This window comes from Asparagus officinalis, chromosome 1 (genome assembly GCF_001876935.1).
Source record: "Asparagus officinalis chromosome 1, Aspof.V1, whole genome shotgun sequence".
Taxonomy (NCBI): domain Eukaryota; kingdom Viridiplantae; phylum Streptophyta; class Magnoliopsida; order Asparagales; family Asparagaceae; genus Asparagus; species Asparagus officinalis.
The window spans coordinates 76,574,329-76,596,309 of record NC_033794.1 but is presented as its reverse complement, the minus strand read 5'-3'; positions in this window follow the sequence as shown (position 1 = coordinate 76,596,309).

The window sequence follows — 21,981 nt, the reverse complement described above, 5'->3', positions numbered from 1 at the left end:
GACCGCAGAAATGAGCCGTTCATGTTGATATGAATGAGCTGCTTGTTCCACCTGTCTTTCTCTCGAAAGCAACTCCCTTAAGTTAGATATTTGGGGAGATTCTCTCACAAAATGTGAGGTTGGAGATGAAACCCCCTTTCCATCAATGGACGTGACTGATTCTTATTGAACATGGATCTTAAATCCACGTTGATCTCTTTGGATCCGAGAAACCACATCACATTCTGTTGAAGAAATACGAGGGTCGTGTCCTGTTTGAATAACACTAGACCTAGGTCTGTGTTTTGTTGGTAACGTAGTCTTAAGACTTACGTTCTAATGGATCAATGTAGTCCTAGGACTTGCATTTAGAATCTGGAACGTGCACCAGAGAGCTGCATTCATTTTGGGAAACACTTCCCTGAGGGTTGCATTTTGAAGTTGAAACGCGTCTTTTCGGGCTACGTTCTGATGTTGAAACGTATCCCTGAGGTGTCCGTTTTGATTTTGTAACATGCTCCTGAGGGCTACATTATAGGTTGATTATGCATGGCTCATACTTGGGCTCATTAATATGAGGCTTGCAATGCTCAAGTTGAGGCTCACAAATGCAAAATTCGCGTTGATTAATAGATCGGCTCTCTCGTAGATAGGCTCGTCGCAAGGATCTTCTCCTCCATTAAGCGGCATTCTTCTTGGCCTAGTTTAAGGCCTTTGTAAAGAGGTCATCTATATTGATGGATCTTGTCGCCATAATGAACCTTTTCTGACCCGATACACGTCGCTTTGACGCAATTGTGAGATCTTCGACTCGTTTGACGAGTCTAGCAGATGTCGAGCCCACTCCTTCAAAGGAGGGGCTGTTTGAGCCATGTAGTCCAAAGGGGAGGACCTCCTTTGGTGGTTCAACAATAGTTTTGGTCTCTTTGGGGACCATACGGACCTTGCGTATAGCTTTGGGGCTAAGGGAATCAGAGGAAAGTACCTCTTCGTACTTCGCTTGGTCGAACTCCACGACAAGGGTCTCAACCATTGTTCCAGCGATGTTGACGTCGGATTACACCATCACTTCTTCGTTAGTGAACCTAGTCCCCAACAGAGTCGCCATATTTTGTTTTTTAGAAAAATTGAAAGAAGAAAATAAAGAATTGAATTTATATTATTCTCTCTAACAGACTTAGAAAAAGAATTAATCATAATTCTCTCAATACAATCTCTCTCTAACAAACTTTAGAAAAAGAACTTACAATCTTCTTGTGTCGGATTCCTGATTTACAAAAGAGAAAAAGATTAACGGAGACCCTTCCTTTTATTTAATCTGGGTTCTTCTTGGTGTTGATGGATTGCCTCCCTCGAATACTTGCTTGAGTTTGCTTTCCGCTGATGATCCGAACGTTTTACCTCGTGGAACATGATATCTTCCTCTTGATTTGATATTGAGGAGAACTTGTGTGGTAAGTTTAAGAATAACTCTTAACGAGTTTAGGAACTCAAAACGAGTTTGAAACTCTGTAAAAGAGTTAATTTAAACCGAAAATCGGTTTTAAAACTAGGTACAAAATCTCCAAGGATTTCTATTGCCGAAAAATATTTCAAGGATGAACGCCGATCTCCTAAAATTCTAACTCTTTTGATGATCTACCAAAAGTTCCAATTTAAACCGATTTTTCAGCTATTTATAGGGGATTAAGGGTGTAACTAACCCCTAAAATCACTCCTAAGTAGGAGATTGATCCCCTCAAATCGTCAAAAATGGTTTTAAAACCGTTTAGCTCGTGTTTGAACGAGTCCAATGCAAAATCCGCATTCTGTCATGAATTCTATGTTCGAATGTAGCGGTTTGGAAACTACGTTGGCAGCTTTTGGAAACTACGTTTGCAGCAGTTTGGAAGCTACGTTGGCAGCTTTTGGATGCTACGTTGGTAGAAGTTTGGAAGCTGTGTTTGTAGGTTTTAGAAGCTACATTAGCAGTAGTTTGGAAGCTGCGTTGGCAGTTTTTGGAAGCTGCGTTGACAGCATTTGTATTTGAGCTGTGTTTGCAGCTAGATCATGCAGTGGTTAAGTTGCTTTGACTCTGTAACGAGACCATTTGCATTTCATTTCAGGAATGCAGAGATGAGTTTTGCATCTTGGACTGAAGAGATAGTTGACTTGTTATCTCTATTGTCAGAGCATTACAAAAATTATCATTTTATAATCTTTGCTTTAGTTTCCTAAAATATGAGAGTCGTCAGATTGTAACTCTCACTATTGATTATGGAGACTATTGAATTAGAGCTTTCATCAGTTGCCGTGAAGGTCGTCGAATTATAACCTTTCTCGATCTACGTGAAAATTTTCTAATTGTAGCCTTCATTTGTTAATGTGAAAGTCATTTGATTGTAACATTCATTGCTGAGTTGTTGATGCGGAAGTCATCAAATTATAACTTTCATCATTGGTATTTGATGGGGAGAAGCTATCTGCAGTAATTTTTAGGCAGCCTAAAAATCTCCATGACAGCTCCTTGAAATTGAAGTACGGGTTGATGGTATTTGCTCTCCATACTAAAACACCGATATAGTTATTAAGTTTTATTGACCATTGTCTGATCGGCAAATTATTGGCCTACTAAAGAATAGCTCGAAAGCCTTTTGGTACATGTTTCGAATCAGGCTTTGCACCTTGTCCACCCCGACCAGTAAGATCATGCTTCGCACCTACAATGATAGCAATATGTTTAGTACAGAAGTTAAGTATAAAAATACGATATGATAGAAGAAAATTATTATATTTACCTCTCTTCACTTGTCTATTCTTCTTGGGGATTACAACATCCTTTCTAACTATCATCATAGGATTTAGATCATCTAGTGTTTTTAATGCAGGTGGATGATTCTTCATGGCATTAGCTTTTGATATCATCGAGACAAGGGGCAATGGTAGATGGCTAATATCAGGAGTCTTAGGAAGTAACTCGGCTCTTGTTGCATTATATGAAAACGATGGTGTTCGCGAAGCATCTAAATAATTAAAGAAGATAATCAATACGAGAAAATTAAAGTATCACTATAAAAAGATTCTATAAAAATGAATCATTACTACCCAATACATGTAGTGGGGGATGGTGCTGACTGTGTATTAGCGGGTCTGGATGATGAATAATCTGCGCCTAGAATGTCATCTATGAAAATAAAAAATAATTGATACAAACAATATTATAAATAATAAAGTTATAATTTAAATATGATTTAATTATCAATACAAATATTGAATTATTAATACCTATATGAGGCGATTCTGCTAGGGATGTGTCCCGAAGATGACCCGATAATGAAATATCATCTACATATATAATGAAAATACTTAGCACAAACACAACAAGAATGTCTATTTTGAGTTTTCCAAAGATAATGCATAATTCATACCTATAATAATCTTCAAGTTTGCTTAAAATTTTAAAAATAAAAAATACAATACTTATGCTACTCTACTTATATCAGTTCTGAACCAATCAAGAAAAGCTTTGATATGTTTTCTAAATATCATGTGTTGTATTCCAGCATGATATTTCATTCTTAAGCTTCTCCAGATATCGCCTATTTATACAACAACGAGATTGTATTAGTATAATAAAAGTAAATGATTTACGAGTGTTCATATTCTTAAATTATTATATATTACCTTCAATAATAACTGAATATTTCATACATATGCATGAACCTGCTCTAAGTCGGAGCTTGGATATTTGACCAGTTTCTTCTCCTTAGTTGGGGTCTGATCAGTTTTTACATTACGCATGTAACATGATGCAAATATATGACATTCATTGGTCACATAACCTTCAGTCATTGAACCCTCCAGTTGAGCTTAATTACGAATTAGGCCTTTCATAAACCCTAAATATCTACAATAATAAAAGGTTTATAAACTTCAAATAACTAAAATAAAAAAACTTCAGCTAGGACAAATTAAAGATGTGTACGTTGTATATAAAATTAATGGACCGGGTGAAGTCCCTAACCTCTCAATTGGGTGCATCCAACGATACGATACATGACCTAAAATTATAGCCTCTCTTGCAAGATGTTGTATAACATGGACCATTATCGTGAAAAAGTAAGGAGGAAATATTACTTCTAGGTTGCTTAAAATTAATGACACTTCTGCTTCATGTTTTTTAAATTCATTCACTTCTATGACTTTAGAGTGCAATTTTCTGAAGAATCCACGATACTCCATAATAATTTTCGATACTTCTTTCTCCATATTATTATTTAATATAGCCGGGAGCAATTTATGAAGAAGAATGTGATAATCATAGGTTTTTAGACCTAAGTGTTTCCTCTCTTGCACCTGAACATTATTTGATATATTAGCAGAATGCCCATCCGGTAACTTTACTGATTTGAGGACCTCACAAAATCTCTGCATCTGCTCTGTCGACATCGTAACACGAGAGGTAGGCTTATGTTTCCTCTTAAGTCCAAAATCTTGTACTTGTAAATCTTCCCGGATATTTAATGTAGCCAAGTCTTGACGAGCCCTTAGGTCGTCTTTTGACTTATAAGGATCTTGAATGAGGGTTGAAACTATGTTGTCACAAATATTTTTCTCAATATGCATGACATCCAAGTTATACCTAATTTTAGCTTTTGCCAATATGGTAGCTGGAAGAAGATACTGAATTTACTCCATCCTTTAGGTAATTTATCGACTCCATTATCAACATGTACCCACTGGATTACTCTCTTTCTCTTCAGCGTTTTTTTCTTTATGTCTGAGTATCTAACTTTGAGTGAGCCATCCTTAGAATATTGACTCTTTCCAAATCTTATTTTTCGAAGAGGCTCAATCAATTTTACAATATCAGCTCCGGTTAATTGACGTAGTTTATTCCTAGTCTCATTGATGCCTAATCAAATTTATTGCTCAATTTTCTGTATCTATGACCTAAGGGCAACCATCTTGTTGAACTAATAACAACACTTTTGGCTATATAGTAAGTGAAAGCCTTCAAATTTTGGACCACATACTGGACAAGCAAACTTGTCTTTTGTAGACTAACTGGATAGCTTAGTATAAGCTGGAAAATTATTAATTGTCCAAATTAGAATAGCACAAAATTTAAATGACTCTTTAGCATGGGCATCATAGATCAACATACCCTCCGACCATAACTGTTTTAGCTCATCAATTAAGGGCTCTAAATAGACATCAATATCATTGCCTGGTGCATGCTTACTAGGTATCAACAATGAGAGTATCATATACGGTTGTTTCATATAAAGTAGTGGTGGTAAATTATATGGCATTAAGACAACTGGCCATGTATACCAACCTGAACTCATAATCCGAACGGATTGAATCCATCGCTAGATAGCCTAAGTCTTACATTTCTGCATTCATGAGTGAAATTAGGAAAAGTCTTATTAATATGCTTCTAAGCCTTTGCATTAGCAGGATGTCTCAGTTTACCATCTTCTATATGATCTTTTTTGTGCCACCTTATGTTCTTAGTAGTATCTTTGTTCATATACATCTGTTGAGGTCTAGAAACTAATGGAAAATGATAAAAGCACCTTAGCTAGAATCTTCCTCTACATCTCCATTGACTCTGTTGTCTGCCTTGTTGAAGAGCGGGTGTGTTGTTTCCATCGAGATACTCCACATGTTGGACATTCCTGAAGGTCTTTGTTATCCTTGCAATAGAGAATACAATCATTGGGACACACATCAATCTTATTATAACCAAGACCCAAATCAAAAACTATTTATTTCACCACATAAGTTATTTTAGGAATGCTATACTCTCCTCATAGAACTACCTTCCACAGCAAATCAAGAAGAATTTCAAAATAAGTATTTGCCATTCCACTGAGGCTCTTAATATGCAAGAGCTCCAACATAAATGAAAACTTGGAGTATGTTTGGTGGGAAAATTGAAAGAAGAAAATTGAGAAAATAAATTTATATTACTCTCTTTAACAAACTTAGAAAAAAATTAATTACAATTCTCTTAATACAATCTCTCTAATAGCTTAGAAAAAAATTACAAACTTCTTGTATCGGATTCCCGATTTAGAAAAGAGAGAAGGATCGATGAAGACCCTTCCCTTTATTTAACCTGGGTTCTTTTTGGTATCGATGGGAGTTCAGATCCTCGTATCTCATTGATGATCTGAACACTTCACCTCGTTAGAACACGATATTTTTCTCTTGACTTGAGGTTGAGGAGAACTTGTGTGGCAAGTTTTAAGAATGACTCTTAACGAGTTTAGGAACTCAGTGTGACCTAAAACTCTATGAAAGAGTTCATTAAAGATCTAACCGAAATTAGTTTTCAAGCCAAGGAAGAAAGCTCCAAAGATCTCTGTTGTTGAAGGATGCTCCAAGATCTCCAAGAATACAAAATGTTGATCTCTCTTTTATGTGGTATTTTTTATGCAAAAAGTCGATCCCTGACTCTGTAAAGTTTTGAGGTATTTATAGGGGAATTAATGTGTGTAACCACCTCCTTAATACACCCTAAGTAGGGCAGAAATCCCTCAAATCGTGGGGAGAAAACGGTTTCAGGAACTGTTCAACTTGTGTCTAAACGAGTCAAACACAGATCATGCGTTGCTTTGCCTTCAAACATAGCGGTTTGAAGCTGTGTTAGCACTGTTTAGAGGCTGCATTTATAGCATTTAGAGGCTATGTTTGTAGCATTTAGAAGTTTCGTTTGTAGCATTTGAAAGCTGCGTTAGCGGCTAAATTGAAGTTGCGTTTGCGGCTGAATTGAAGCTGTGTTTGCGGCTGGATTGAAGCTGCGTTTGTGGCTGAATTGAAGCTATGTTTGCAGCTGAATTGAAGATGCATTTGTAGCTAGATTATGTAGTGGTTGTGTTGTTTTGACTCTGAAAAGAGGTCACTTGCATTTTATTTTTGGGATGTGGAGATGAGATATGCATCTTGGACTGAAGAGATCATTGACTTGTAATCTCTTTTGTTAGAGCGTTACAAAGATTGTTGCTTTCTAATCTTTATTTTAGCTCCTTAAAATGTAAGAGTTGTCAGATTGTAACTCTCGTTGTTGAATGTGAAGATTGTTGAACGAGAGCTTTCATCGATTGTTGTGAAGGTTGTTAAATTGTAACCTTTCTTAATTTACGTAAAAATCTTCTAACTGTAGCCTTCATTTGTTGATGTGAAAATCATTTGATTGTAACCTTTATCGTCGAGTTATTGACCCTGCATTTTGAATTTAAAACATAGGTCTAGACCCTGTGTTTGGAATTTAGAACGGTGGTCTAGCCTCTACGTTTTGAATTAAGTCTCTTTCGGACTTATCATTAGTTTCACACTAACTGATCGTCTCTTCCATTTGAAGTGAGCTATTCCAGTGAGCCTCTTTCCTTCAATCATTACTTCGATCATGCAGGAGGTGCAGAGGAAAATATACTATTTAGTTTTTGTTTGGAGTATCCAATATTCTAGGATACGAACAAAGAAAAGGGAAAAACTCATCACTCAGGCTTTCCCTGAAACCCTTAGATCCTGGTTACAGATGCAAAGTTTGAGACAACAGAGCGTAAAGTTTTAAAGAAACCAGCATTCCTTTTTGGAGATTCTATTAACATGGAACCGAAGTAGATGTTTGATGGAAATTACAAGTGGGTGATGACCATCAATATCGTCGCCTCTTTTTGCCAAATTTGGAGCGGTTGTGGTCGTTCTCTTATTATCAGTGTGCTTCTGTTTTGTGGTATATGGATTGAGAACTTGTCCAAGAACAAAGTACTATCACTACTGGATATATTACTCATCACGGTGCTTACCCAGCTGGCTTCAATTAATTTGTGATTTTGAAGCCTAGTTCAGTCAAAAAGGAACATCCCGTCGGTGAGCCTTCTAAGCTGGCGGATACATTCGTCAGAAAATTTATCTCTGTGCAGGGAGAGCTCCCCGCTCGAGACTTTAGGGCTCCGACATGGGTACATTCTAACAATACAAAATAGTATGCTCTGATGGTAAATTTTATTCTGGAAGAATTGGAAGAGCCCCTTAGGATTTCTGAGTTGAGAATCCCGATATTGGCTACTCGATATTGGATTTCTCCGAATTATAGTGGCCTTTTTGCCATGCTAGAATTTTACAACCCTCATACTGACACCTTTTTTACTCCTATTGAGAATTAGGTTTTGTACTTCATGAGATGTTTGAGATCTCAGGTCTATCATTAAGAGAATTTCCCTACGAGTTGGAAATTTTGAAAAATGCTGCTCCAGAAATCTATGGCACATATTAGGAGTTAATGTGCCATTTCTAGATATGTGCACAGACTACAAATAAGCGAGCGAGTGGTGTTAACTAAGGACAGTAGGCTGAGTATATCTTTCAAAACTTATATGATATGGATACATAAATAAATCGCTTGGCTGCAAGCACACTGGAAGAAATCCATGAGCGTATCGACGATGCAACCTCCCATTACACTTGTGAGGCAGAGGAAGATGTTTTCCTGGCATACACTATGTTTGAAAGTTTTCACTATTAGACCAAGATCCTAATTTTTGACATGGTCTTGTTTACTATTTTCTCACACTTTGATTGAAACGTTGTGAAGTACCAACTAGGCCTATGGACGCTATTACAGTGGAAGTGTTATATCCAGCTGTTCTTCTAGCTTATGGACAACCTCTGAACCTCCTATCGGCCATGGTATGCTGTCTGTAGAGTGGCCTTCGGGAGTTAGCATCTGAATTTATTGTGGTTAAGAAGTTGGAATCAAATGGGAAGACTATTATTCAGACTCCTACGCCTCGGGTGCTAATGCCATATATCTACTTGGTATCTTGTTTCGTGCTATACTATCCTTCCCTGATGTTGACTCCTATATCGAATAATACTTTAGGCCCTATCGTCCAGTGATTAGAGACAGCTCGGTGGATTGGTTGGTACCAAGTTAAGTTCTAAGAGATATTAAGGCGGGACTATACCTATATGATAGCTTGTAGCTTTCCCAATTTTTAAGGCGGTGCATATGGAGAAGTACATCAGGATACTCCAGGGCATAACTCTTTTACCACCCTTAGCAGAGATGCTTTCTGGTGGCCTATAAACATACGCTCAGGCTACCTTGTCTTTCGGCAAGGGAAGAAGTGCTTTATTGAACCATATCATCCTTATGGCTTCTCTCGACAATTCAGTTACGATCAAATTTATATTAGAATCCTAATCTGGCACTTGCATATATCGACAATGTGTACGAAGGGACAAGAGCCTGGTATTATTTAGTGGTAGGCTGCACAGGGACAAAGTTCCAATGGCCACACAAAATGCCCAATGTCTACACTTCCTTGAGCTTTTGTACTTGGTATCAGGCTACTTCACAAATCCCCAAGTACAAAATTTATACCTCTTGCTTGAAAGCTATTCAAAAATGTTATAATGTGAAGAGGAGTTTAAAAAAGTTTCACATCAGGGGAGTTAGCGAGTACTTATCATATGAGGAAGCAATTGTTGAGGAAGAAAAGCAACATGCACAAGAAGGATTTCAAGTAGAAGTACATAGTGTTCCTAAAACTCATGAGATGGAACCTTCAAGGGTGGAAACTCGTAGTGAGAAGGCCAAGGGGAAACGAGCTCTCGATTTGATAGAGGAAAGTGAATATGAGAAGCGAGATCATCGCAAATTAACACTTGAGTCTCCTACTTCTAAACTTATGCAAGATGCCAGTAAAGCATGGCATGCGAAAGAAGAAGAACGAGAGTTAGATGCTATAGAGCTCGCTCATCTGTCTGGGCTTCCTTTAGTTGGCCCAACTCTAGGAGGTCCTACCTCTTTTGTTCATCCACCGGATGAAGAAGAAGGTGGGTATGAATTGCTTGTAGGGGATGCAGAATCTGTCCCTACAATGGACCCTACAGCTCCAGTTGAAGAAGTTAGGCCTTCTGTGGATGAACCTATAATGGATGAATATGAAAGGCTCAACGAAAGTCTATCTCCTTCCGCTTTAGCATTAATGCCATCAATGGGGGACACAAGACTTAGCCCTACCACGAGAATCATATCCAAGCCAACTACCACCATAGACTCACTTGAACATTCGGCAGCAGGTAGTGAGGAGAAAGTGGATTATGAGAGTTCTCCGAGAGGTAGTGGTGATGAGGTTGATGATGATACAGGAGGTGACAACATCAGTGATGACACCAATGATGACGTCAGTGAAGAAGACTCTTTGGATGAATTCACTGACTTTGATGATACGCTAATGGCTACTTCAGATTAAGCATCCACTTACATCCCTATCTCTCCTCCAGAAATGTGTTGTTCATTTTAGACTTTCCCAGAAGTTCTCTTTTGTATTCTAAAAGAAAACATTTATTTAGGGTCGCCGGCTCTAGTGACTGAGGAGTTCATAATCGTAACTCCGTCACCAGAACAGTTACCACTTACACCAACAACTACTCCTCCTCCGGCGCAACCATCTCCTGCACTAGTAACAACGACTTCTATACTTCCTTTGACAATTTCTTTTACAAAGGTTGTGAGTACTTTGAGTTTAGCTCAAACGGGAGCGCTTATGGCTCTCTCGTCAAGTCCGATGCACTTGGATGTCGTAACTCCTTCTCCGACCACCACATCGAAATCGCCTGCTCACTTCCTGCTTAGCTCTGTGACTTCAAGGACCTTGGTGCCATCTCTCATTACTTCTTTAAGCCCGATAGATACTCTCGATCTGCTCAAGATCTCTCTTGGATACTTAAAAAGTGTGATGAAAAAGGTGGTTGAGAATTTCGCTGCTGGTCGGGGTACCTTTGAGTCTTTCAGGCCTCTTTTAACAAATAGTCTAAATGGCGTCAAATACGTAGGTGACATTCAATGTGTTGAACGTTGTTCAGAGGCCGTCACTCTTTTAGAATAGAAATTAAAAGCTTTAGATAACTTGGGGCGTGTGTATATCAAAGCTCAAATTACATTGACTTTCGCTGATATATGAACTGAAAAGGTAAAATGGTATAAGATAATTCAATAGGGCTTAGCTAAAAAAGAACTCTGAGTCATATATTTACAAAAGCAAAGTGTTCAAAAGCAAGAGGAGCTAAATATTTCAACGACTGCTTTAGAGGCTGCTCGCTCAAAGATCAAACAAACTTAAGAAGCTATTGTTCGCTTACAAGCAGAATTGGTCTGACAAAAGGCTCAATTTGATCAAGATGAAGTTATCATGACTACACTCAGCCTCTAGGCTATAGAAACTCTTGTGAATTTTCATAAATAAGCTCGGGCTCTTGAAGAGGATAAGAAAGAAGCTGCTGCTGTGGTGCCCAATGAAGATGAGCTCTGGAGAAGAGTTGAAGAGACAGTGTGAGCTGCCCACAAGGAAAAGCTCTCCGATATCAAGTCCCAGCTCACATCTATTCAGAATCTGAGTCAGAAGGATGCGGATGTGACTTGACTTCCTATACTCTCTTTCAAGAGCATCAAAGCTCGCATTAAGGCTTCCAATACTAGCTATAAGAATAAGCATCCAAAGGATGGATTTGAAGCTGGTATTGAATTTGAGAGCTTTCACTACCACGCTGCGACTCCCAACTCCGGTACTACTCTCCTCGTTGGCTTCTTAATGATATGGCTAAACTGTTGTGTAGTGTTATCGAAGCCAATTGAGTCCATCTTAGATGAGGTAGTATACCTAGTTGTTTTATTATCCCATAGGAGACCCGTGAGTCTCCTTACTACAATGGTAAGTTGTGTGCAGAGTGGCCTAAGGGCATTGACTTCTGAATTCATCGACGTCCAAGAGATAAATGTTGCTGGGAGGAAAGTTTGGAAGACTCCCCAACCTCGTGTACCAGTGCCATACATATACTTGGTGGCCTAGTTCATGTTGCATTGCCCTTCATTGATGACAAGGGTTGCCAAATATAGCGAGACCTCTGTTCCATTTGTGCAGAGGCTCGAGTCAGCCATGTGGAATAATATTTACATAGTCTGGGCTAGACATCTCTTGTCCCAAGGGGACAATTATAAAATTTTTTGCTATTATCCCCATTTTGATAAAGCTGAAGAGGAGAGCACAAACATTACAAATGTGGGTTTTGAGGGCTTCTCATCTCTAGAGGAAGGCGTCTTCAGATGGCTCCTCATAATTAGAGTGGGTTACTTAGTCTTCCACCTGGGGGAGAAATGTATTATCGATCCCTATATGCCTTCTCGGTTTGTCAGGCAGATTGGGTATAACCCACTTTATGTTGGTAACCCTAACCCGGAGTCGGATCAAGTTAGGAATTTATATGAGGGTGCTCATGTCTGGTATTTCTTCTCTGCTGGAGGGACCCATGATCGATTCACCTTACCAACTCGCTGCCCAGCTGCTCAACTGTTTTATATTTTCATGACTGGTTTTATGAGGCTTCTTGGATTCCGGAGTATAACACATACACTTCATGTATTAACAAAATATGAGATCTTTATGAGTCCAAAAAAGATTTTACAAGGACTTGTCTGTAGGGATAGAAGAATATTTATCCTACGAACAAGAAGAAACTATAGCTAGAGAAGTCCAAGAAGAGCCACTATCTACTGAGCCTTGCGAAGAGAAGGGGACTGAAGAAATTCGTGAGGAGGCACGCATCGTTGGACCTTGCAAATTAAGATCGTCGGGGAAGAAGGCTCTTACTGTTGAGGAGAATGGCGAATATTAGAGGAGGGTTAAGACCCGTTGTAGCCAAAAACTCTAAGAAGACAAAGCTAATGGGCAACGCGATGAAGTCTGCACTTGTCGTGTGCCCGGATGATAAAGAAGATAAAACACTTCAATCAACTCCCTCTGTTCCTGAGGATGTAGAAGCTAAAGGGAAGTTAAGTGTCAGGGGTTCAAAATCTGTTCCCTCGATGGGACCTCTTGATGCAATGACCACAAGACAAGATCCGCAAGAATAACTTCCTTCTGAAGCTATTCCTGGATTTGTTCCCACTGAATTTGTAGGTTTGGCCTATCTGATTGTCCCTTCTCCAAGTTCAAGAATCCTAAGGAAACTAATTGAATATCTAGAGAGTTTGATGAAATTAACAATCGTATCATTAGCATTGGACGAGTTGCTTGAGGATTTTAAGCCCCATCTAATTAGCTGCCTAAATAGAATCAAGAGCCAGGGTGACGTGCTATGGACCGAATGTTGTAGAGAGAGCATTATCCTCTTAAAAGAAGAATTGAGGGCCTTTGTAGATTTACAGCATGGCAATTTGGAATCTGAAGTGGAAAAAAGTTTTTTCTATGGTTCGAATTTTAAAAGTGCATCATCGGGAAGCCCTTTGTAAGAGCTTATCAGAAACTGAGACCTAAATCATAATTTTGCAGAAGCAGCATGATCAATTCCTAGCTAAACTGACCACTTCTACCATTCGTCCTACTGACAAGGAACTTAGGAATGAAGTGGCTGAATGAATTTGAGTGACCCATGAAAAGACGCTGACTGTGTTTAAGTGCAAGCTCAGATCCCCTAAATTGATGAGCCTTGGTGCTTGATTCTTATATTGCTTTTAGCTAGGGATAAATTTTTTTGTTTTGTATTATTTTCATGCCAAGTATTGTCACTCTGTATCAGATTAACAATGTTGAATGAAAAATAATATCATAATGCTTTTCATTGCCTTTTCCTTGTTATGTTTCAATTTGAGACAATGAAAATATTAAAAATGTTATAGGTGTAATGTTAACTTAGTATGAATCAGAAGTTCTCTTTATTAATGCTATAATGATTCTAGAAAATTTTAACCGTTAGAGGGGGAGTGTTTTGATATCGGACCATGAGGGTAACCTACACGTTGAGGCTTGAAATGCGGGTCTAACTCCTTGTTTAGAGTTAAAAAGAACACAGGGTTGGGCCTAGCATTTGGGAAACTAAAGCGCAGCCGAAGGACTTGCGATTAAGAAGGCTAACCGCCTTAGCATTTGACGCTGGGGAATGCGTTCCAGGTCGTTAGGACTCTATCCTAGAGTCCCGCACTGAATTAACAGCTTGGTTGCTGTTATAAATAGATCCCTCGCGGTTAGCTTCTAAGAGTTACTCAACTCTTCACCTTCCTCATTAGATTTTGAACGAGAGCCCTCCTCTCATTCAAAATTTCTGACAACCTTCACTTGTCTCTGACTACTGACGCCAATGGTTGAGAAGAACAAAGTTCTCACCTAAATGAGGCTGCTGAACCGACCTCTTCAACATGTGGTTACAGAATCTTGAGAACGTAACTGTGCTGTCGCCATCGCCATATGCACCTGCTTACTCTGGTAAGCAATGACTCAAATAACTTGTCTTGACAAGTTTCTTTAACCCTAGATGGGTTCTTTATCAATAACAATAATGAAGATGATTCATCTTCTTCCGAATGAAACGCAGAAATGGGACTCTTTGTTGATTGTGAAACGTAGAGTTGATCTCTGTGTTTTGCGATTAGAACGCAGGTTTTAGCCTTTGTGTTTAAGATTGAAAATGCTGGTTTTGACCTCAGCGTTTAAGATTAAAAATGAAGGTTTTGACCTCTGTGTTTCAAGTTAGCCCTTTGGACTTGTATTAGTAACTTGTTCTTAGCTATTAACTTTTGGTTTCCTATTTTTGCAGCTCGCGAGGAGGTCCCAACCATTAGGCCTCGTATACTAAGGTCACCTAAAAAGAGACCTCTCACCAGAGAGGGAGCAGACCGATATAAGGAGATCGTTCGTGAGAAGAGGCCAGCGAGATCCAAACTCATCACTATTTCTGATGATAAGGAGAAGGAAGAGTACCCTCCCTTGTCCATTTTGCAAATCCCCTCACATGTTCATCCTCAGCCTGGTTTACTGGACCCAGCAAACATAGAGAGTGGATGGAGGTCATCTGCTGATGATGAAGGGTCACCCTCTCAGATCTAGCCTATCGCTATGATCTTCCCTGATCAAGAATATGTTTTCTGGACTCCGACTCCGTACATGGTCTCATCCAATGTTTGGAGAATTCTATGAAACAAGCAATCTCTATCGTCAGCATTGGGTGGGGAACCTTTAGGGAATTTGATGCCTTCATAGTAGATAGTTTGAAGGCGTTCCAGCATGCAAGTGGCGATCAACTGGCCAGGCGCTGTGAACAGAAACTAATTCGGCTAGAGGAATCCATGCATCGCTTGGAGGTGCTCTGACGGGGTGGATGAGGTTGAGCAACTCATGGCCCAAGCCTTAATTAAAAAGATGCGTGAGTGTGAAGAGCATGAGAGGAACATATCGGAGTAGGAGGATTTCCTCAAGCATTTGCTCAATCGACAACGCCTATTGCAGGCTGAGATTGATGCTTCCACTTCTACCATCGCGCGTTTGCTCAATTAACATCTATTGCAAGCTGAGATTAATGCTTCTACTTCTACCATCGCGTGTTTGCTTGATCAGTAGTGCCTATCGCAAGCAAAGATTAATGCTTCTGCTCATTTCTTCACTCAACTAGAAGCCCAACTTGCCATGGAAGAGTCGACTCTAAAGGACTTACGACTTAAGGCCGCAAACGTTCACGGGGCTATTGAAAGGAAAATTCAAACCCTTCAAGCAATGCGCCAAGAAGTAGCTGCCGCTACTGCATTTTCTAAAGCTGAGATCCAGAAGGAAGTAGAGGATTAGGTCTGGGTGGACCGGACGAAAGAGTTAATCTCCATTAAAGCTGAACTTGCCTCCTTCAGTCTGCTGGACTGAGCTCGACGATGTGGATTTTAAGACAACTGAATACATTGTCATGACTTTTTAATGTCAGAACTTTTCTTTTGAATGAAATTATGTCTTCGTCATTCAGTTGTCGCTTCTCAATAACTTGCGCATTTTTCTCTTTTATTGACCAACACTTAGGAATTTTAGCAAACTGTCAGCTATCAACAGATTTGATTTGCCTTTACCAATTACTATTTTAATTGGACTAGCCATACTATTCCACTCAGTATGATAAGTTATCAGAAAGTTTCTTTTAGGTTTAACACTAAAATTTCTTTCCTACCCTTAGCCGTTTGAGGTGTTGGGTTGGATTAATTACAACCGTTAAGTTGTAATTAAGTTTGGTCACGCTGTTTCATATAACAATCTAGCATAAATTAGAAATTATCTTTATTATACTTAAAATAATTCTAGAAAATTTTAATCATCAGAGGTATAATGTTAACTTGACGATATACAAGGTGAATGATTTTTTACTCTCCATTCAAATGAATTCCAAATAACCAACCCCAAGTCTACATAAAATTGATTTCTCATTTTAGACTTGCTAGGGAAAGTTAATATGATTTGTTACTCTCCACCCAATGAATTCTGAGTAACCAACCCCCAGTCTGAATTAATCTCGGACTTGGCTAAGAATTAGGAGAAAGGGAACTTCATAGCCTACGGGTAATATCTCTTGAGAAATTTCCCATTACTAGGCGTCATGAGCCTATCGTCTTTTTGGTTAATGAGACGGTATGCTCCATTCGAATAGACTGATTTTATTATGAAGGGTCCTTCCTAGTTGGTATTGAATTTCCCTTAGTCTTATGCGTCATCACCATGGGTCGTCTTACAGCTAGGATCAAATCTCCTTTCTTAAAGATCCACTCTTTGACCTTCTTGTTGTACGCTTTGGAGATTCGAGCTTGATACAACTCGATCTGTTGTTGAGCCTAGAGTCGTTTGTCATCCAATACTTCAAGTTCTTGAATACGCAATCGATGTTGTTCTTCATCCGTCATCCCGGTTGTAAGGGCAACTCTCAAGGATGGGATCTAGATTGCTAAAGATAATATGGCTTCACAGTCATATACCAAAGGAACTGGAGTAGCTTTCGTTGGGGTTCTCACTGTTGTGCGGTAAGCCCACAGACATTTGCCAAGCTTTTCATCCCAATCACGATGGCTCTTAGAAATAAACTTCTAGAGGAGTTTCACGGTGGTTTTATTGAATGCTTCTATAAGGTCATTGGCTGGTGGGTTGATGAGCTACGTACATCCCATCATGAGCTTCCCTGAGAGCCTCATGTGCTTCTTTTCTAAAGAGGCAATGAAGAAAGACTCCATCATGTGATTTGTGGTACAAGATTTGAGAGATCGCATCGTAATGGAATTGGAGAGCCTTCCGTTTGATGGTGGCCGCTTTTTTAGCATCATCAGGCAGTATCCCGTATAAGACATAGTCAATATACGGGAATTATCAATCCCTTGGTTCTAGCTCAATTGAAGTTGCAAAAGCGATCTTCGCTGTTATCTCATTTGAGCAGTGTTCTAAGGGAAACTTTGGGTGGTACAAGTCATGGCCCATGATGAATATCATCATCTCTTCTTTTGGTGGAAACACTAAAGAAATTACCAATGAAGCTAGAGCATCCACATATGTATTCTAGACTCGTGGGATGTATTCAATAAAGAAGCCTTTAAACTTCTGAGCTAGCTCTAGCACGACGAAGTGATATGTGACTAATTCCTCATTACATTCCACATAACATTCTCCTCGGACATGATTCATGATAAGCTGAGAATCACCATAAGCCTCAAAGTGTCGAATGTTGAGCTCTTCGGCCAACTACATCCCTAGTAGCAAAGAGTTGTACTCTGCTACATTGTTGGTGCATGGCTCGATTAGAGAGAATCCTCTTGGGTTTACATGACCGCTTGGGGATACAAGTACCACCCTCACACCAATAGTGATTCCTCCATTAGTATTTGCTCTAGACACATCATCAAAGAAAAATTTCTATACTTGTATAACTTCAGCGACTTCATCTGGTAAATCTTCATATAATTTGGATGATTCAGATACCAGATGGTCGGCTAAGAAATCTACAAGAGCCTGACCTTTAATAGCCTTCTGAGGTATAAATTACATGTTATACTACGACAGGAGGGTCGCCTATTTCACTAGATGGCGATTCAGAAAAGATGGTTTCGTCATGAGCACTCTGAAAGGATTTACCTTAGAGATGACGTGGATCGTTTGTCCGACCAAGTAGTGTCGTATCTTTTGAACAGCGAATACCACCACTGGATTATACCGCTATTCAGCTCCCATCATAGTTCTGCTAATGTAGTAGATTACCTGCTCATTCCCTTGATCATTGTTCTGAGCTAACAAAGCCCAAAGAGAATGATCCATAGCTCTCATGTACAATAGAAAAGGTTTCCCTGATATCGGGACCACTAGGACGGGTGGTTACGTGAGGTATTTCTTGATCTCCTCAAATGCCTTTTGGCAATCTCCATCCCAAATGAATGAAACTCCTTTCTTCATCAAGTTGGTGAAGGGTTGACAACGTCTCGAGAGGTTTGATATAAATGTTCGGATGTATGCCAATCTACCTTACAAGACTCTGAGCTCTTTGATATTTCTCAGAGGTGGCATTTCTTGGATAGCACGAACATTTTCTGGATCGAGAGAAATTCCTTTAGATGTGACTATGAATCCTAGGAATTTACCGCTAGACACCCCCAAGAACGATTTGGTTGGATTCATCTTCAGTTGATGAGCTCGCATGATGTCGAACATCATCTTCAGATCTACAAGATGATCACTTCTGTTTCCGTTCTTTATTGCAATATCATCCATATAACATTCTATCTTTTATGTATATATTTGTAGAAGATTGTATTAATGGCACGCTGATAGATTACACCAACGTTCTTCAGTCCGAAGGGCATTACCGTATAATAGTACACTCCTAGGGGTGTTCTGAAAGTAGTGTACTTTTCGTCTTCAGGGTACATTTTAATTTGGTTATATCCTGAGAATCTGTCCATGAAATACATCCTCTCATACCCATAAGTATTGTCAATCATGACATCTGTGATGGGGAGTGGGAATTCATCTTTCAAACACGTAGCATTTAGGTCACGAAAGTCGATGCAAATTTAGACCATTTTTCTTGGTTATAGGAATGATATTAGCAACCCAGCCGGGGTGTTGTTCCTCTTTAATAAAGCTTGAGTCGATAAGCTTTTTGACTTCTGACTCAATTGCTTTCATAATCTTTGGACGGAACCAGCGTTGTTAATGTTTAGTGGGTTTCGCATTCGGATCTATATTAAAAGGATTCATGGCTACTTTGGGATCAATATCAGGCGTGTCTTCATAATTCCAAGCGAAGACATCTATATATTCTCTGATGAGAGATATGAGGTCTTCTTTCTCGGGTGGTGATAAGCTCTCGCTTATGAAGATTGGCTTAGGATCGGATTCATCCCCTATGTTGACCTGGATCACCTTATCTTCGGTGGGCAGTTCACGCTGTTCAAAATGCATATCCCACAATATGTTAAGGCACTTAATCCAATGATTGTTGGTTGATTCAATTAGTTCTTAGTCACCCTTCGTATCTTCGACCAGATGACAAGCTGAAACCATGTTCACAGACATGCTTTTGAAGAATGTTCTGATGCTCACATAGGATTCCCACAAGGATGTTCCGGATGAATGGTCTTAACATAGATAGTTGCTGGTCTCATCTTCTGAAAGGGGAAGAGTTGAAACATAACCTAACCATCTTCTAGTTTTATGATAATAATCAGGAGTTTTTCCTTCTGGAATGAAAGATTGAATTGGTGCTCGCCTTCCTTTTTTGAAGTTTAAACCTTCCTATTTACCAAATTCATAACCCATTCTTCTCATTATATGGATGGAATTAGGTTCATAATAATGAAATTGTGGAGTTCCGGAATTATCCTCTGAACTTTCCTGACCGGGTAATTCAGAATTGACTTTCTCGAAATAGATTGGCTTTTGCCTTTTTCTTTTAGACGGGACCATAAAGAAAACCTTCTGTACATCCTCCATCACTTCAAATACAGTGAAATATGATTTGAGGGGAAAAGTGAGTGATGCCTCGGCGTACAATGTGTACTATGAATTAGTACATGTATCTGTATCGGTCTCTATCTACTCATTTTCAGAGGACACATTAGACAAGTATGCCAAATTGAAATCTTCATTAATGTACCACTCTCCCTCACTCAGTACATTGTTATTATCCTTATTCTGACTCATTACATCAAAATTCAACTCCCATAAACAATCCTCCTTAGGATCAGGCTCGATGTCAGCTTCATTGCCACTGTCAGTGGCCTCGTTTGACTGCTCTGGTTCTTGCGAATCTAAATAGAAGACCGAGTCAGTGTGAAAGTTCTCCACTCCTCTAAAAGGTTGCTTCTCGATGATCAGAGTTCTAACTTCTCCCTCCTCATCAGCATATTTCATGACCTGATAAAGAGTAGACGAGAAAATATGATTCACATGAATCCACGATCATCCTAACAACAAATTGTAAGACATATCCGCATCTATGATGTAACAAGTCACTTCGGACTTGAGATCTCTGATTTGACACTTTAGTTTGATTTTACCCAAGGATCGTGTGTTGTTAGCGTTGAAACCGAAGATGGTTGTCTGAGTAGAACTCAGCTGGTGTCGGGGAATCCCTAAGACATGCATGACCTGATATGGCATGATGCTGAGGCTAGGTCAACTTGAACACAGCTAATCTTAGAAGAGCTGATATACCTCGAATAATACAGAGGTCTATCATGCTTGTATTTAATCTGTATATCTTCCTGAGTGAATGATATGCATGGAAAACTTCTTACAGCTTGTAGACATTGTACACAAGATTTCCCTTTAAAAGCTTCTGGAACTGGAGTAACTTACGTAATAAAGCTCTCCGTATTTGTCAAAGCTTTAATTAGAGCTTCCCTTGTAGTTTTGGACAGTCGTAGGAGCTCGTACAAGGTGATCCTCACAAGGATGTTAGCCAATTACGCTATGACGTTGAATCAAAAGGGAGTGCTTGATCCTCCAGTCTCCTGTTAGAGAAGGTTCTGGTTAAAGCAAAGCTCCTTCTGTTTCCCTTTGTCGGTTGTCTTCTTAGGGGCAAAACCTCTAGCCTCTTGGGTTTGTTCTTCTGCTCCTTGAGCGTTTTGGCCATAGTTCTTCAAATATGCTTTCCCTGATCGGGTACCAGGGTTATTTTCTTGATCTGCCACAAAAATAATCCTCTCTTCTTTCATGTCTGTGAGAGGTTTAAGATGGTCATCATCCTCATTTATAGAGGGGCTAATCATATTAGATGACTTAGCATTGCCTCTCTTCTTCTTCGTTGATGCACTTGTCCACTGCTGGTCTTCAATTAAATCGGGATGAACCCACATCATTTCTCCTTTTGAAGTGGTATGGGGTACCAAACCTTTATCCTTCTGGCCATACATCATGTGCATTTCTTCCTTATGGATAGGGATAACAGCGTCCGTGACCGCTACGGGAGGAAAATCTTCGAACTGGACCGATATTAAATTGGTGGATACGGTCTTCTGTTCTAGCTTTAACTTGAGTATGTTAGCATTAATTAGGTATTGTAGAATATCCTTAAAGATATAGCATCTTCTTGTCAGATGTCCTAACATTCTGTGATACTGGCAATAATTTAGGTCATCCACTTTTTCTGCTTCTTCGGGTCTCTTCACTTCAGGAAGTTTCAGCTTGTTATTCTTCCAAAGTAGCAGGAATAGGGTGTCCACATATTCCTCCTTGAAAGAGTACTTCTTGGGCACCCTCTGTTGATTCGATGTGTTTTCTTGCTTCGTAGGTGGTGTTCGAGTGCTGGTATTGGGAGCCAGTGTCTCCTTCCCCTTGCGTCTGGGAGGATTGCCTTGGTTGCGTTGTGCTTACAACTTTGACTTGTTAGCTTCTTTAGCTCTGACTCGGGCAATGATCTCTTCTGCTTGCTCTCCTTGTGAGACCAATTGCTTCCAAGAACGACATTCTGCTACTCTCATTTAAGCCAGGAGATGTGTCTGCAAGTTATGCCTGTAAGTTTCCACCAAAGTAGATTGTGTCATACTTGATTGGCATCGCAAGGCCATACTTAGGAACCTCTCTACAAAGGTATTTATGGATTCTTTGTTCCTCTTCTTTGTGGTGAGAAGGGTCAGGACAAAGACTTCTGAATCATCTTCGAAGAACCTAGCTAAGAAAAGCCTTTCTAGATCTTCCCATTTCTGAATAGACCCAGTAG